The sequence below is a fragment of the Manacus vitellinus genome, unplaced genomic scaffold (assembly GCF_001715985.3).
Source record: "Manacus vitellinus isolate BGI_N305 unplaced genomic scaffold, ASM171598v3 scaffold_6_pilon, whole genome shotgun sequence".
In the NCBI taxonomy this organism is placed as follows: domain Eukaryota; kingdom Metazoa; phylum Chordata; class Aves; order Passeriformes; family Pipridae; genus Manacus; species Manacus vitellinus.
In genome coordinates this window covers 8,469,969-8,486,460 of record NW_021940750.1, presented here as the reverse complement: position 1 = coordinate 8,486,460, position 16,492 = coordinate 8,469,969, and the positions used below count along the sequence as shown (strand labels likewise).

The window sequence follows — 16,492 nt, the reverse complement described above, 5'->3', positions numbered from 1 at the left end:
GCCTCCTTTTTTTCTTTTCACACTATGCTATTTTTTGGGGGTACATTTCAATGCAGAGAGAATACTACTTTCTAGTATTGTAATCTGGTGGCCAGTTGTAGCACTGACAACTGTACAGATCACACTTCTGTCTTTTTGTAACTTTCGTGTTGTTTCTGGTAGTGATTCTGTAAGCAAACTTGGAGAAGAAAATTTTTTTTTCTAATTTGGAGTTTCATCTGCCCTCTTACATTGGCATGTCCTGTTATTTAAATGACTGTTTTATGTACCACTAGAGAAGAGAGTACCATCTGAAAGTAGGAAGGTATGTTTCTTTAAGGGTGACTGGGTGAAGGAAATGTGCCTGAACGATGTGCAGCCTAATCTAACTAGATTTTAAAATTGAAGATCACTATAAGGCAGAGTAGCACATCATAAGGGAGCCATAACCTCCTCTTAGACAAGTCATTGTCAAAACCCAGGTGTCTTCATATTCCCCCTTTAAAGGTTTTGATTTTTTTTTTTAATACACAGAGGATTCAGTGAAGTATGACTCTGGGACAGTAATGATCTCGAGGCAGAAATTTCCCAACCACAAGTGTAGCAGAGACAGAACCAAAGTCTCTGCTTCACTTGTGGTTGGGAAATTTCTTCTCTCTCTTCTTGTCATGCAAATTGACCACCTGTAGTCTGAGGAGGATCCAACATCGTTGAGTTGTGCAGTGCACTGTGTCTCTGCTGGAACAGTTTCCACACAGTTATCAGCAGTTTATATTTAGTGCAGCATGTGAAGGTGGACTGAAATGGTTGCTTGAACTCACGAGCTGCCTGGGGAGTCAGTGAGCAGTGGTTACTGAAGCCACTAAATGTGTGTCCTGCCACTAGTGTAGTGGTTTTGATGAAATTAGTTCTGTCCCATGATCATGGTTGTTTTCAGCTACTTTACTCCTGCTTGGAAAATTGTTCCAACTCTCAGTAAGAGCAGCCTGCAATGGTCTTAATCTCAAGTGTGCAACCTCATAGCTGCAGGTTTGGGTATCTGTGGCTCTTCCTGTTGCATCACTTCTGCTTGTTATGAGTGTACTTGCTCACACCACAGCCATCTACTGCTGTACCACCCACGTAGGTCTCTTGCTTGTTTTGCTTTCCTGAGCAGACAGATGTAAGTTGCTGGTCTCTGTCAGTCCAGGAAGGTTTGACTATACTGGGAGTCTGTGTTAGGCCACTGCTATCTTCTCTCTCTTTTTTTTTTTTTTTTTTTTTTTTTTTCTTTTTTGCCGTTTTGGAAGTTGCATCTCTTATTGCTTCTCTGAGATGCACCTGGAGAAGTTCATTATCTACCAATAACTGCATGAAAGGTCAGTAGCTTGAAAGCCTTGCTTCAGAGTTTCCCAGACTGTGTCCTGTTGTGCACTCTGCTTGGCACAGGGACTCCCTGCAGCTCCCCTGCCCTCTGAGCCACTTGTCGGCTGCTATAACCAGCTGATCCCAGCTGATCAGGCTTAGCTGGGAGAGAGGCATCTTTTACTGGCAGGGTTGGTTCTACAACCCACTTGCCTAAAAGGCTGGGAGGAAGGGAGGAGAGGCAGCATGGGTTGAATTCTGCTTTAGGAGTATGTAAATGGAAACATAAAAGTGTTTCCGAAAACAGTAAGAGGGGAAAAATTAACCCACACGTAGCAAAGGTGTTCATGTTGTGGTATTGATCACAGTAGATTTCTTTTGCTAAAAATACCATAGTCTATAATTATGTTTATGTAGCTGTCATCACAAGTGTCATGTCCTTGCAAGTGCCATCCATACATGCTTAATCTCTGTCATGAAGCTATTCTGGGTACAAATGGAATTACTTCAGATGTAACAATTTAACCCTCAGCTCGGGACAGGTAGATGACATAAGTGAAGCACTCTGTCTTTGTAAGTCCATCTGTGGAAGTCATCTGGCTTTGCTATTGTGTATTTATACAGACTGTATTTTCCTTGACTCTGATAGAAGTTGTGTTTAAGTAGCTGCAAAAATTGATTTTAAGTTTAACCAGTAGAAATGCTTCCCGTAAATGTCAAGAAGTGAGCTTCTGTATGTAGCAAAAAATGTTTTCACCTGCCATTTGTATGCTGGCTGTGTTGTTGCTGAGTAGCGGCAGCTACTGCTCTCTCACAGGAAGCTTAGTGCTGTTGCATGGCTTGCTATGTGATGCAATCTGCAAAGTGTATTTTCAGACTAAGCCTGGTGATGCTAATAAGGGACCAGGGAAAAATTGGCCTATTGTTTGCTTATTTATTTTAAACTGATGATATTTGTGTGTGGTAATTCAAGACAGTTTTTTGAGGAAGTTCACACTGAAGAGCTGCAGGACCAGAAGTTAGAGATATAAAGCCCCTACCTCCTTCCTACTGCCTGAGTTGTCCCTTTTCCCCCAGCTTCTGTCTTTCTCTCTCTCTGTGTTGAACAGTGGGCAGGCTCTGAAAGTGGAGCGTCCATTGAGAACCTTCTCTGCAGTGCAAAGGATCGATGTGTCTCTTGTCGCTCTGGTGATTCCCTGAGGGGAACTGCTATCCTCGCAACCAGCCCACCAGCAGTAAATTTGCTTCCTGGTATAAGTGAGTGTTGAGTGGAATGGGTTGGTCATCACCACTGCCGCAGTAACCTTGTGGGCAAGGTAAAGCTCAGCTTTTGTAGCTGGTAGAGCAGGGGAAAGGGAAACTAGCTTCTGGAATCACTTTTATGTGGCAAATGAAACACTGCATCATATTTGTGCTATAGACTAGAATGGTTGTCATTCTTGCAGTGTACACTTGCCATAGGAATGACTTCCTTGTAGATGGTTGAACTTTACAGGGCTGAAATGTGCACCATTTTAATCTCATGCTCAGCAGTGAACCAGCTTCAATACTCTGTGTCTCTGTCCGTAGCTTCCTTAGCTTACACTTTAAAAGGGCCAGAACCATTTTGAAAACTTTAAAGCTGTTTACATTTTTCCTCAACTGATTTTTCCTTCTAGTTTATAATTAAATGTTGCTGTGGTTTGATGCTGTTCCTGTTTTTTTTTCCCTGCATTGATTTAATGGGATTTTGTAATAAAATGAGAGGGAATTGAAAGAATCTCTGATCAAAACCAAGTTTTCAGCTTGTTTGGGAATGAAGATAGAAGTTACGTTGGTGTATTGGAATCTCTTTCTGCAGGACTTCTAGGGGAGCATAAGTTTAAAGAGAGAAATCCTGTTGATACATTTGCTTTCAAAAATGTCCAAACAAACCAAAACCAAATGACACCCTTCCCAAATCCCCACCCAACTTCTGTAAGTGGGCTTGAGAATTATGTTCTTGCTCTATGTGAAATTACTGATCTTTCAGTATCTAAACTTGCGAATTGAATTCTAACAGTAGCTATTAGAGACTGCTTTGAAGGGAGCTGTAGTCTGTATGTGTAGTGTTAAACATATAAATTAGTGAAATGTTTGAATGTCTCTGATCTATTTAAGCTGTTTGGGTTTTCTCTTCTCTGTATATAACTTCCTAAAAGTCTTCAAGGATGATATGTTAGAGCAGCTCACACTAATACAGTTGTACTGGGGGATATGCCAGAATCTCCTTTGGGTATTAGAGCCCATTTAAAAAGGCATTTTATTTGTTAGACCTAGTAAGGTGCTCTGATGTTAATTAAAACGCCTTCCCCACTGCCCCCTTTAAAAGAAAGGATGCATACTGGGTATGTGTTGCTCTCTAATTAGCTAAAAGCCAGCTGATTTGCAGTGAAGAAAACTTAACAGCAATTGATCCTTCTCTGCTGCATGTGAATTCATTATATTTGAAGGCTAAAACAGAAACTGCCTCCAAAATAGCCTGTATAGGTTAACCTTTGGTATTGGTGCTCAGACTGAGGAGAACCCCTTCTGTGCCAAAACACCAGCCTGGAAGGGTGATTGACATCTCTGCTTTTCCAGAGAAGTGTCAAAATTGCAGAGCATTACTCGGAGGTTATGAAACCTTCACTTCTCCATCTGCTGCCACATATGCCACTGGTGAGCCAGTGGCCATATGTGTGATCATCCTGAAAGCTTTAAAGCCAACTTCTCTCCAAGGGCCCCTCACTCCTTTTGGAAGTCCAAAAAAGGCATGCTGCTTGCTTCAGGAGAAGGAGGCTCCTGTTTTCCCCTTAGGAAAATTGAGTAGCGTCTTTAGAAAACTAAAGCATTATTGCAAAGAGCTGTGTGATCCTGAAATGCTGCAAACTGGTTCTGTGATGTGCAACGAAAGTGTGCTGGAAACTCATTGCAGGCTTTGCCCTGGTATATGGGTAAACTACGAAACTATACAGGCTTACTAACAGATCTATTAAACATTTCGTGGGTATGGGGAGCAAGGTTATAAGATGAGGGGTTGTGTCTTTGGGTAAGCATGTGAGAGATACGAAGAGCAGTTTGCTAGGTTTACTTTTCATTTCATTAGCTATGAGAATCTCCATCTCAAGTCTGTTTCTGGTTTCCTGTTTTGCAGGGCTTGCACACATCTGAGACTTAAAACGCTGACATTTAAATATGACAATAAAGGATATCTTTAAGCAGGCTAGACAAAAATTCCTTTCAGCTGCATGGCTTTTACTTTCACTTGGATGACCAGTTCGCCCAGTTCTCAGTTTGTTGTACTTTCTGAAATGGAGGAGGTTACCTTATTGATAACCATCTTTTTAAGTACTGAAATTTTTAGTACTAATGCTGGATAAAGAGGGTGTGTGGGGTGATAAGACAATAAAACATACCAATGAATTTTGGCACTGTAGAAATAAATTTCCTTTCTCCTATACTTATTTGGGAAGTATGCAGTATTGCAATCTCTGATATGTGTGTATCTGATGGCTGGACTTGATGCGGTTTTAATGTGTGTATTTTAGGTAACTTTCGGGGAGTTTCTGTCCCACTGAAAAAAACCCAACAACAAAGCTTGAGTGCTGCTGAAAAATTATTTTGGTAACACTCTGCTATGCTTGAAACTGTTCTCTTCTCATACTTGAGATTTTTAAATGGAATATGTGATGGTAGGTTGCATATTCTTTGATTCTGAGTAACTTGTGCAGTATATCTCAGACCCAGATCTGAATTTTGTGCATAATGTCTGTACCTGAAGCGTAGCTATGTGCCTGTGTCCTAAAAACAGTAGAGCTACTTCTACCCCTCAAGCCTCCTGCTCTTTTATGTGAGAGTGCCCTTCTCACCCCCTATGTATTCACAGCTAATACTTACTCTTTTTGTGCAGTCCTAGGTGTGTGAATCAACCTATCCTCACTGAATCATCAGTTTAATCTTGCTAACTTGACAACCATTGTATGCCAGCTTGTGTCAACACCAGGTAAGATGAAAGCTGATGCTGTTACTGTTTTGCTTTTTAAACCTGCATTTTGTCCAAATGCCATGACTCTTCTGTAAACTAGTGTCAGAATGTGCTGCCTTCCATGTTCTCCTACAGCGAGACAACCACTTGCTAGCATCACTAGCTTTCGAAACAGGAAGTATTCTAAAATGTTCTCTCAGGGTCTGACTCCTTTTTAGCCATGCATTAGTATTTTTCCCGACACCTCTGTTAGCCTGGGTTTTGTGGTGTTCAGATATGATAAGCTATGGGTTTTTTCCTTGTATTCTTCACTCCCTTACGTCTCCCTGGTTTAGTTGTAGAAACTGTTAAAAGTCCTTCCTGCCTTCCAGAGTTAAGCATGCATGATAAAGTCACCTGTACTATCTGACCTTTTCTCTTGAACAGAAAATGGTTTTTGTTTTGATTTGATTTTTTTTTTCCATACCTGCTCCCAAATGTTACCTTTGAAAACCTTTCACAGAGGGATCTTACTTGTGTATTTTATGTTTCAGTTGTAAAAAAAAAAAAAAAACACAAAACAAAAAACCTGGTATGTTTTTCAGAGAATTAAACAGAAGAATTTTTGGACCTCATCCTTTTATCCCCCTTTAGAGAAGGGATGTAGATTGGAGGGGGGTGAAGTGGGGAGGAAATCCCTTTAATGCTTTAAATGAGGTTATTATCCACTGCTCTGGGAGAGTCCTAGTGCTGACAAACTAATGTGAGCCTTTGTTCTGATGCTAATCAAGATAGGGCTAATTCTTCTGACTACGCCCAGTTGCCCTCAGATCCCTTTAGCAGTGATAAGGCATTAAGCTCCTTTGCTACCTCTCTTTTTCCTATCCCGCCTGTTGTCCTTGTTTTCTGTAACTGCTACCTTGAGTGCAAAGACTCTAGTTTTAAGAGGGTCTCTTTAGGAATGATCATTTAAATATTTTGAGATTTTTTTTTTTCGGGTGCTCCTGGTGGTATTTGTACACTTCAGTTTAATAGATATCTTGGTGGCTCTGTATGTGTTTATTTTTTGTATCATTACATAACCCCCCCCAATTTTCTGTTGATGCAAGACACATTGGACTTGTATATAGTGGCATCTTTTGGTACATGTTGGAACATGTCACTGATAATTAGAAGTAATTTTTCATTCTATCTCTTCTTGGCCAAAGCAAATAAATATTGTTTCTCAGATGCTTTTGAGTACTCCTTAAGAGACCAACTTCTGATCACTAGTCCAAAGAGCTCTGTAAGTTTTCTAGGGTGTGTGCAACCTAGATACTGTTTTGATTATGCAGATTATCTGTTCTCAGTATAAAGATAATCTGCACAGCAGCAGGGAGATGAGCTTGAAGCTTAGGTGTACAGTGAAATATGACTCTGCACGTGATATAACAAAAAATAGTGCCTCTTCACTAAATCTTATGTGTGGCTATGGGCAAAGGTCGGTGGTGAAAATATGATTAGGTCTGATGTGAAATGCTTGCATCAGGCAAAGCTGTTAAAAAATATCATGCAGATCAAGAGGAGAAGGGAAGAAGTGTTCTGAATTAGCCTCTTTAGCCTTTCCTTAGCAGTAAGCAGCTGATGAGAAGCTCATCCTTGTGCTTCTGAAAGCAGGTGTGCTAGTATAGCAGCGTGGTTTGTGATAGTGGGCTCTCTGAGGATAGATGGTGGCAATCTTCTGTGGATAATCTGTCCTGGGTCTGGTTGAGCTGGCCTTCCAGTGCATTTGTAAGGGAGTTTGCCATCTTTGACTAAAGGCTGTTATCTCTGCAGGGTGGTTCAAGACCCTCTTTGGTATCAGTACAGAATAGAGGGATAGGAGGGATTTAGGCAAATTAAAGATCCTCCCTAGAAGACAGAGATTGTGTGTATCTGCACAGGTAGCATATGTGTATTGGCACAGTGCTCTCATGTTTCATTTTGATGGAGAGTGTTTTTTCCTAATGCAGAATTGGAAAAGTCCTACAGTGATGATATAAAAATCTGATCTCTTTGCAAACAGCACGATTTTTGCCTATGTAGGCATATAGAATGTCTAGATAAGCTGAGCTCAAAAACGTGTGCGAAATGGTGATGGTGTGGAGAGAGTAAGGCTCCATCAGAAGATACTCGTCTGAGGAGACTGATTGAAGTGCTTTTTGCTAGTGACTGTGCACAGATGGGGGAGTGTGCATTTCAAAGGTAATCCAGTGTGGCTTCTTGATGTAAACCTGTGTGGAAACATTATCTGTAGGAAGGAGTTTATCAGCACTTTCGAACAGTTCCAGTGTTTTTTAAGGTTGATTCTGTTGACAATATCCTGAAAAGACATCACTACCACATTTTATGTGGGTAAAATTATGGACTAGGCATAACTGCCTTTGCCTAGCACTATTAACCCAACAAATCTTAAATCCCAGAAATGCTCATTTTCAGAGTAAAGATTGCTTTTATGACCTGAAAATAAAAACAGGAAGACATAGGTGGTGTTGTTTTTTTTCTATTCTCTACTCTTGATTTGCTTATGCAGGGCATTTCCTGCAAATGGGTGCCCTGTACTTAGTTATTGTATTCTACTGGTTTTCAACATCCTGATCATCTTCTGTGATTTGAAACAATTATGGTGAAATGTGTGTATGAGAGACTGCAACAAGTCGCAGTACAGAACACGGGATTCCTCTCTGCTATTATTTTAATCCTGTGAAATGAAAATGTTTTTACTTTCTTAGTTTTGTGGCCATTTTTTGGGTTTGGGGTGGTTTTTTGGTCCAAGGTAGTATATCCTTTTCAAACTCCAGAGACATATGGCACTTTTCGTATTAAAAATTAAGGAAATAGTACAGAATATTCAAAATTGATTTTTTTTTTTTTTCTCCGCAAATACTTTCTTTCTTGTCCACTGATAGGAGGCCAGAGGGAGCTTCCTCTGCCTGTTTCTTTCTGTATGACCTGAGGTGGTGTGACAGTAGTTCGGGTTTTTAGTGGGGATTTTTGGTGTTTCTTTTAAAGTAACTTGTAGACCAGCTTAACCCCTGTGAATCTTTAGTTTAATCTCTGGTAGACAGGAAGGAATAGAGGTTTTCAGCAGCCACCATGTCCTGGAGGCAGGATATTGTTTCATTTAAGTGATGACAGTCACTTCTTCCCACCTCCCCCCAATATTTTGTGGAATGGACACTTGTTGATTTTAATTTTTCATTTGTATTTATCCCTTATTGTGAAGACAGAGTTTTAATTAGCATAGCTTAGTCATCAACTAACATATTGCCAAACAGCTCTTTGACTTTTGATGTGACAAACCACTTGCTGTGTGTGAGGGGAAGAGATTTCTCCACCCACCTTCCCCCCCGCCACATAGCCTTGTGCACTGTGGCTGATTCCCCTCTGACTCAGTTACCTTAACAGCCAGTTGTGTTCACAGGTAGATCTGAGCATCTTGGGAAGTGCTTATGTCAAACTAGCTGGTGATCAGGTGTCTCACCTAACCTTGGAGTGGCAGGTTGGAATCCAGCACTACTTGTATGTATTATTTTCCCTGTGACTGTAGTAGAGGATCAGGCACTGACCATATGCTCCTAAAACATATGTTCCACTGACCCAAGCTGGGTTCAACTGGAATGTATAGATTGAGGTATTCCTTCTTTACAAGAATGGATCCCTCAGTTGAAAATGAAGGCATGGGAGGGAAAGGGTGTTGCCTATGTCCTTGGCAAACAGTGGCTGTTTAAGGAAACTGGCAGTATAACTGGTCTACTATCACACTTGCTCAAGTTCTCTCTTCTCTTCGCCTTTCTAACAGGAAGGACCCTGCAGTTCATGATAGAAAGTAGCCTTCACTAGTTAAACAAATCTGTTTTAAGAGTCACAAGAAAAGACAGCTATTTGTGATGGGCATTAGAACTGTTGATATGTAAGTTAGTTCTGGGACAGGGACTTGTCTCTGTGTTGGCAGAGTGGCAGTTTTATGGCAGCAAGAGCCTGGGGTGAACTCATCCATATGAAATAGTCATCTGAAAAAGAATTTGCTACATCAAATCTACTATTTGAGTGGTATGTCACCTGAAGATAGCCTTGTTGCAGTATAGGTTGGAATCTGTCAGTACCTCTTTTTTAAGTTTTAAATGATTCACAGAAAACATCTAGATTTTTCAGGACAATTTGTGTGTTGGTTTGTTTTTTGTTTTTTTTTTTAGCTAGAAACAGGCTGCCTTTCATGAAATGTGTGGCAGCACAGGAAGTTGGGAAAGGATATGCGTATTGTACTTTCAAGACTTTTGAAAGGACCTGAGCACTGAAGTTGGAAGAAATTGAAGCATTTGAGTGGCTGAATGTTAAGAGTTGGCACCAGTATATTTCTGACCTCTGGCAATATGGCTGAGGAAAATAGTCCTGGTTACCCCTTGTAGGTTGATCTCTGTTGCCTTGGTTGACCTGTGTACCTGTGCCCAGTGTTTTTTTTCCACCATCTCCAACTGTGTACTGGTGTGTTGGTTGGTGCTGACAAAGTGAGGACTTGAGTCAGAAATACTGCTTTTTACAGAATGATGAACAGGCTGCAGCCTCTCCAAGCATTGCTCCAGACAAGCCTAGCTGAATTTGAGATATATGGTAAGATTTAGTTTTTTTCTCTGAGGTACTTGGTGACAAGCAACTGTACTTGGTAAAGCAAGCTGTTTGTAGTCCTCCTGCATTGAGCATTTAGTTGCAGTGTAACCGGTTCCTGCTGTGTCAAGCATACATTGATTTTGGTTTTTTATGCCAACATTGATTTTGGTTTTTCATGCCAATTGTTTAACAGGCTCCCAATACATGGGGGAGTTTTGCACCCTCTTTCTACTTTTGGCACTCCCACTGACTGTTCAATTTGTTTAATCCCCATGAGTGGTGAACTTCACTGAATGGGTACAATAACAGTGGGGGGGTTTTGTCTTTCATGCCATGAAGATCAATATCAAGTGTAAAATCAGTACATTTTATCTAGATATTTTTTCCTCCAGGACTTGCAATTATCTTAGTCTTTTTTGTCTTTGAGTTTTTCTCTATCACCCTCTTGGGTATGGAGCTAAAAATTTACATGATAATGGTAGAATTTTCTCTAAGTGTAGAAGGCAGCCTGTTTTTCAAATTGAAAAAAATTTTTGCATGTAGGTGAGGTTCAGGAGGAGCCAATAAGATGTATTAAGCCAGCTTCAAAAAGCCTGCTTAAAATATTAGTATACTAGGATGATCCCATGAGTTCAAGTAGAGTTACTTCAGACTTGCACCGTTAAGGGTGATTGTTGTTACACCCTCTGTACCTGATGTCTAAAAGACTACTGCAGAGATCCTTTCCCCTTTTTGACGAATGCAATTTTTGAGGGTGGATCAGTTTCCTCAGTATGCATTTGTCTGTAATGGAGAGGTAATCTCCATTAAATGAAAAAGCACATAAAAATGTAACTAATTTAAATTGAACTAGCCTGTTTCTTTTACATGAAGTTACTCTTAAGAAGTTGATGATCTGAGTACATTTGGAAAGACAAACCTTGCAACAATCTACCAGTCTCCTGGTGTCCAGGAACTAGTTCTTGGAATGAGATTATGTTGCCTAGCTTCTGTGAGGAAGAATTATTTGGCCATAGGTTTTTGCCTTTAGGCTGTGTTTGGCAAAAAAAGTGCTAGGTAAATTCCAAATTCAATCCAGTTTGCTTTGTATTGGTATTAAAAGCTTAAGTCCCATTCTTTCTCCTTGGTCTTTCTGTGAAGAAGATATTGCTGGGGTGGTGAAACTTGTGCTTGAATAACTTGTCGGTGTTCTATAGGTAACTCTGTAACAAAAGATGAGCTTTTTTGATGTCTTCTGGAACAAGAAGAGCTAAAATAGCTAAAGTACAGAAGCAAAAGCTCATTGAGTAAAAATTATTTGTGGATTCACTTCCACAATTAATGACTGTTTACAGTGTAATGGGGTGTAATGTGGCGCTGCACATCTTGTACTGTGGTGTGCAAATTCATTATGTTGTGGTTTTCCCAATGTGTGGCTGTAAGGCTGCCAAGCTTTCAGCTGCTGGTGTGAGGATGTGCCAGCCACACCTGGCACAAAGGGAGGTGGTGACCTTGTAGGTATGCAGAGCATGGGCGGCCATGGGGAGGAAATGAGTTTAGGTACTGCATGGGGCAGGATGGCAGGCATTGGCATTAGTGTAGCTAGACACAGAAGTTGTTACTCATTTAGTCATTCACTCCCAGGTAAGGTACCAAACTTGGGAATACATGGTTGCTACCTGGAAAGAAAAACAAAATCTTAATGTGGAAATGCTGTTCTTGGGTGGAAAATGTTAAGGTAGAAAGAAGCAGAGAGGGGGTTTCTGCTTCTGTGTCAGTAGTGGCTTCTGGAGTGCTATGCTCCTGGAGGTCAGGCTGTGAAGGTGCACATTTTGCTGTAGTGGGCATTAAATAAACCACACAGTTTATCCAGAATGCAAACATGCAGTGATAGCTATACTACAGAGGAAGATTTGTATGATTCTCTGTTGAACCCCAAGATACTTTGTCCTGTGTTTTTGGCTTGAGATACCAAATTGTAGGTATTTTTCCAACCGTTTAGGTTGGAAAAGACATCTGAGATCGAGTCCAACCATTAACGTAGCACTGCCAAGTCCACCACTAAACCATGTCCCTGAGTGCTCATCTACGCATCTCTTGAATGCTTCCAGGAGTGGTGATTCCACCACTTCCCTGGGCGGCCTCTTAAAATGCTTGACAAACCTTCTATCATAGAAATTTTTCCTAATAGACAGTTTAAACCTTCCTTTATGCAATTTGAGGCCCTTTCCTTCTGTGTTACTGCTTGTTACTTGGAAGAGACTGAATCCCACCTCACTACACCCTCCTTTCAGATAGTTGTAGACGGCAATAAGGTCTCCCCTGAGCCTCCTTTTCTCCAGACTGAAAAACCCCAACTCCCTCAGCTGCTCCTCATAGGACTAATGCTCCAGACACAGCTTCTTTGCCCTTTTCTGGACATGCTCCAGCACCTCAATATCTTTCTTGAAGGGAGGTGCCCAAAACTGAACACAGGATTCAAGGTGCAGCCTCATCAGTGCTGAATACAGGAGGATGATCAGTTCCCTGATCCTGCTGGCCACACTATTTCTGATACAGGCCAGGATGCCATTGGCTTTCTTGGCCACCTGGGCACACTGCTGGCTTGTGTTCAGTTAGCTGTTGACAGCACTCCCAGGTTCTTTTCCTCTGGGCAGCTTTCCAGCCACTCTTCTCCAAGCATATAGCACTGCATGTTGTGACCTGAGTGCAGAACAAATGTCCAAGAGGTTGTACTTGTCTTTCTTCTGGAGGAAGGTGAATTTGATGATCTCTTCCTGAGCTAGACCTTACCTCCTTTTGCATCAAACAGAAGCACTTCCTCGCCAGGCTTCATTGGGCAGGATTGCTGAAATATTTGGTGTTCCGAAAACAAAAAAATCCTGTTGCTGTGGGGTTTCTTAATGCCTCATGAGCAGTAACTACATAAAGGGACTTGGTCAACTGGAAATTCCTATATTTGAAAAAAATTTTCAAATATTCATGTAAGATTATGAACAAATTTAGGGGGTGAAATGTTACCTTCACTTTTCAGGTCATAGTGTGCTCATTGACATAGGTATTGTCATTTTGGTATCCCAAGAATAAATCTGGTCCCTCCAGATTTGAAGGCTTGGCTATGCTTCTACTTTTCTTTGTGCTGCATAAGGTAATGAGCAACTGAGTTGTCCTGTATCTAAAGTTCAGACCTTGGCAGAGGAGCCTGGGGACATTGTTAATACCTGAACCTTCTTTTAATTTTCAGAGGAAAAAAAGTCCTTTAATTACTGGGTAGATGATAACTATGAGGATCAAAGTGAGACTTTTGAGGCAAAGTTTAGCAGCTTACAAGGTAGAAGTAATAATGGCTCTCCTTGCTAATGAAATTTAATGTTGGGACTACAGAACTGAGGACAAACTTGAGAAAAGACAATCTAAAATTTTATCTGTCCTGTGATATACCAGCCTTTCTCCTTAGCAGAGGGCAGGTGTCACATGCAGAGGCATTTCAGCCACTGCTACTTTCTGTAGTCCTGTGTGCTTGTGTTGGAGTCTCACACACAACTGCTGGTCTGCTCTGACCTTTTCTTCTCAGGCTTCCACATGCAAAGGGATCATGGTGTCCAGCTCTGGATTCAGGTGATCCTAAAAATAGATCATCTGTCCCAAGATTTGCACAGGAAAACAAATAGATTTTGTTTGTCTCCACAAAATCTGCTTTTTCTGGAAACTGTAACAAGACTGCTACAGTTTGATCGCTGTTACCCACAAGCAGGGTTAATTATACTAGACAAAAAAGAGCCCAGGAGTATTTGTTATGGAAGTCCATATTGAATCTCTTCAAGTGCTCTTTGGTGTACTTAAATCTGTGCTACAACCTTTCTGATCTCCAAGACTGTTGATTGCCCCCTGTGTCTGAAAATACGTTTAATTCTGCAATGCTTTTATAGGCAGTAGGTCTTCCTTTTCACATGGAAGAAATGGAGACTATAGATCATGCTGCAAATTGATTGTGATGAACTTCTGGTGACATGGAAAATCTTAAATAAGAATAACTTAAGCCATTTCCAGAAGCATGAGTTGCAGAAGGCTTTAGAGTCAGCAGCCTGCATCCATCTTTCAGCTTCTGTAGAAGGTTGCTACACAATACAAGTGCACTGTTTCTGCTGCAGTTTAGTGTGAAATGTATCCTTTTATAGTAGGATCATCAGTAAATGATGGAAGGCAAAACATGTAAGAAAATGACACTTTGTTCTACAAACTTATCATCAAAAGCCAGCTTTTATAAGCATAAAGATGAAGCTTCTGGTTCTAAGGTAAGACTGCTAGCAACTTCTTGGTATATACTTAGTCTGACAATAGCTAAAATTCTGATACTGCATCTCTTTTTGCCTCTGGCACTTTCTGGCTGTGGAGCTGTTAGCTAGATAGTTGCTGTCTGCGTCTCTTCTGTACTGTATTGGTTTTTCCACTTGCTGCTTGGGCACAGGCTGAAGAAGCCTTGAACTCTACATGAGAGCTATACACTGGGTACCTGGGAGACTGCCTCTTCATCTTCTTGTAAGCAGATGCTTGGCTCTGCTAGAGACACTTTTGGATTACTCTGTGTAGGAATGTTCATCTCTGGCTTGCTTGCCTTAATTCCCTTCTACAGACAGAAAGCAAATAAAAAGTGAGATGTGTGGGTCAGGGCAATAATATGCCTGGACTCAGACTGGAGTGTTTTAAAGGGATGGAGAAGGGAGGCTGGAAAATATTGTGACCTGAATGGATCTGGGAAGTAATGCTGGCAGTAGTTAATCTGGCCTGTCATTTTCCATTTTACTTACTCCTAGCACTTAATTGTCAGAGTAAGCTTTTATACTGTGTTCTCTTTGTGGCTTAGACTGCTCAGCACTGCTGCAAAATCCTTCTAATCCTTTTTGCTGTCTTTTGCAATGAAAATTCTATTGACAGAGTGAATACTTGAATTCCAGAGAGCAAGTGTGGATTCAGACTTGGGAAAAATGAAGAACCAGCAAATATGGCAAGATCTTGTTGGGAGGGAAGGACTCTTACAGAGGTGAATTAACTTGTGTGCTATATCTTGACAGCTGTTTGCTAGTACCAGTGGTCTTTTCTGCTTTCACAACTAAATGGTACCCACCAACAGGTGTTCAAACAGAAGAAGACCTTATTGATCTGTTGGTTTGGGTTTTTTTAAGAGAAGATGAAGATGTGTTGATTGTCCCTCTTGCCTTGTAACTTTGCTGTATGGCAGACCCATGTGTGGGGTAGCACTGCAGAAGTAGAAGCTTTCTCAGCTAGCATGCTTGTGTTCTGTAGGATGTTAGAAGACATTGCTGTCATGCATCTGGCCTCACATTTGTCGAAGAAAGATGTGTTTCTGGGTGCTCTGATTGGAACCGACTGTGTTAGTTGCAATTCTGAGCAGTGCTTTCAGGGACTGAAGATGGCTTCACGATAGCAGTTGAGACTTACTGTGTTAATCGTGCTTACTGCTGCCAAATGCCTTGCAGCTCCAGAGTGTAACTGTGATCTGCTGGTGACAGAACTGGTCTTTGTGTTGCCGTTCTGACTGGGCTGTGGACAAACCAGGCTTATGTTAGGATTAAGCAAAACTCCTACATGAGTGTTCTCATTCTCCTCTTTCTGGCATCCTAACATGAAAAGTGCCCTGAGCTTGACTGCCCAGGCCAGAATACTGACTGCATCAGTTCCTTGGAAAGCCAGATCTAGACTGCGAATGATGGGGCTGTAACAGGGAAAGGGGAACAGGCATTTTGCCTCTTAACTTGGAAGGAATGACCTATTACTTTTGCTTTTAAATATGAATGAACTCATTCTCCTTTCCTCAGATACTAACCATATGTTATTCCTGGTAAAAGCAGCAGATGTTCCTCTCCTGCTGTGTTTTGCTTTGTTACACAAATTCTCTTTGTTTTCTTTCTATCCTGTCTGCAGTGGGCTGCAATATTATTCATCTTCACTGTATGAGATTATTGCCCTGAATTTCTAAACATGCATTTACAGATAAGTCGGGGGTTGCATGAAATGTTGCTTGGGTGGTGGATCTAATGTGTCTGCATGTATAGGTGGTAACTGAACCCTGTGTTCTGGTTAAGTATGCTCAGCTGAATAGTTTCTCCTTCTGTTTTGCTGTTACTTATGGCCTCTGCAATTTGTTCTTCAACATAAAACAGAATGTTCCATCCCCACCTTCTTTGTGGTAGTTTGGTTTCAGTTTGCTAGTGAATGCAGTTTCTTTGCAAATCTGCATCACTTTTTGTCCAAGAGCAGCTTTGTTCTAGTGAGAGAATGGGGATATTTTTGCACATAAGTGGTTTTTTTTCTATGTTCTCCCTGCCAGTGTACTCCTCTTGTGTACTCATGAGCTGCTGTTCCAGTCTACTGAGGAAGAGTAGGCATATGGAGATGGACTGCAGCAGACAAATGTCTATGAGTGCCAGAGAGACCATGGCATTCCATAGTCTGGATGCAGGAATTTGAGGATTGCACCCATAAACAGTTGTCCTCTGTTGTGTCTTTGTTTGGATGGAGTATGAAGCACTTGACAAAACACTCAAGCTTCAGTCCTTTTTGGTGACAATGACTCAGGTG

At 41.1% G+C, this 16,492-nt stretch overlaps 1 protein-coding gene across 1 annotated transcript in view; it reads left to right on the top strand.

Moving 5' to 3' along the window:
- The first annotated feature begins 2,418 nt into the window (after positions 1–2,418).
- Positions 2,419–16,492, top strand: part of SUSD6 (sushi domain containing 6) — an 80,702-nt gene continuing 66,628 nt past the window's right edge. The window contains exons 1-2 of the mRNA XM_008926933.2: positions 2,419–2,639; positions 5,234–5,326. The gene's annotated coding sequence lies outside the window, so the exon portion shown is untranslated. The remainder of the gene's footprint in view (positions 2,640–5,233; positions 5,327–16,492) is intronic.